Source organism: Schistocerca serialis, chromosome 8, assembly GCF_023864345.2.
Source record: "Schistocerca serialis cubense isolate TAMUIC-IGC-003099 chromosome 8, iqSchSeri2.2, whole genome shotgun sequence".
In the NCBI taxonomy this organism is placed as follows: domain Eukaryota; kingdom Metazoa; phylum Arthropoda; class Insecta; order Orthoptera; family Acrididae; genus Schistocerca; species Schistocerca serialis.
The window spans coordinates 548,980,508-548,981,974 of record NC_064645.1 but is presented as its reverse complement, the minus strand read 5'-3'; the positions used below and the strand labels follow the sequence as shown (position 1 = coordinate 548,981,974).

General features: G+C 41.1%; 1 pseudogene; it reads right to left on the bottom strand.

The window, feature by feature from the left end:
* Positions 1 to 1,008: 1,008 nt before the first annotated feature.
* Positions 1,009 to 1,126, bottom strand: LOC126417761 (5S ribosomal RNA; annotated as a pseudogene).
* Between the last annotated feature and the right edge of the window lie 341 nt (positions 1,127 to 1,467).

Sequence of the window (1,467 nt, the reverse complement as noted above, 5' to 3'; positions counted from 1 at the left end):
TTGATGACACATAGAGAACTGTAAATTCTGATGCCTGTATAATTTACTCCTTTCTGTACAAGGCTATAGTTTGACTGGTTAATATGAAAGTCCTCTTTTGACCTTGTGTTGTGATCATGATATTCACAATAGGTTTTGAAGAGAGAGTGGTTTTTATTAATGAAACATAGAAGGGAGTATATGTACTGAGATATCATTGTAAATACCTGTAGTTTCCTAAACTGATTCTTGCATGAGTGCCTTGGTTGCACACCACTCATGATACATGTAGCTCCGTTCTGAGCAATAAAAACTTTTTTTGCCAAGGGCTAGTTGCCCCAAAATATGATTCCATATGACTAAAGTGCATGGAAATATCCAAAGTAAGCAGCTTTTATGGTCTCCTTATGTGTGGTTGATGCAATTATGCATATGACAAATGTTGCACAATGTAGCCTTTTTTCTAGATCTAGGATAAGGTTGGACAAATTCAGTTTGGAGTCTATGTACACACCCAGGAACTTAAAAGAGTTGACTTGCTATATTTGTTGTCCATTACGTTCTATATTTATATCCCATAGTTCTTTCCCGCATTTCAGAATGTCATCAAATGTATTGTTTGCAGATGTTTCCCAGTTGTTCCCTGTTGCTTTACCAACTAGAAGAGAAGTATCATCAAGGAATAGCGTGAACTTGCTCACTGAGATAGTGCAGTGTGGGAGGTCATTTATAAATATAAAAACAGTAAGGGTCCCAGTACCGAGCCTTCCTATCTGTAAGGTAGGATTTAATCCATGTCCCCATTATTCCACTTAACCCATAGAAAAGCACTCCATCGTCAGGCCACAACTGACCTACCAGGACCATCCGGCCGCTGTGTCATCCTCAGTGGAGGGTGCAGATAGGAGGGGCGTGGGGTCAGCACACAGCTCTCCCGGTCATTACGATGCTTTTCTTTGACCGGAGCCACTACTATTCGGTCGAGTAGCTCCTCAATTGGCATCACGAAGCTGAGTGCACCCCGAAAAATGGCAACAGTACATGGCGGCCTGGATGGTCACCCATCCAAGTGCCGACCACGCCCGACAGTGCTTAACTTCGGTGATCTCATGGGAACCGGTGTATCTACTGCGACAAGGCCATTGCCCACTTAACCCATAGTAGTCTGCTTTATCAGAATTTCAAGGTTGACACAGTCAAAAGCTTTGGATAGGTCACATAAGATTATAATTGGTGCCATTTTTCTGTTAAGAGAATCAAGAATTTGACTGGTGAAAGAGAAAATATCATCATCAATTGATATGCCTTGCCAGAAACCAAACTGACGTTTACTGAGAATGTTATGGCTGTTCAGGAGATTAACAATTCTCCTGTACACCAGTTTCTCAGGGACCTTCAAAAAACTTGTTAGTAGGGATATTGGGCAGTAGTTTGTTACATCAGTTTTTTCACCTTTCTTGTAAAGTGGTTTCATACAGGCATATTTTA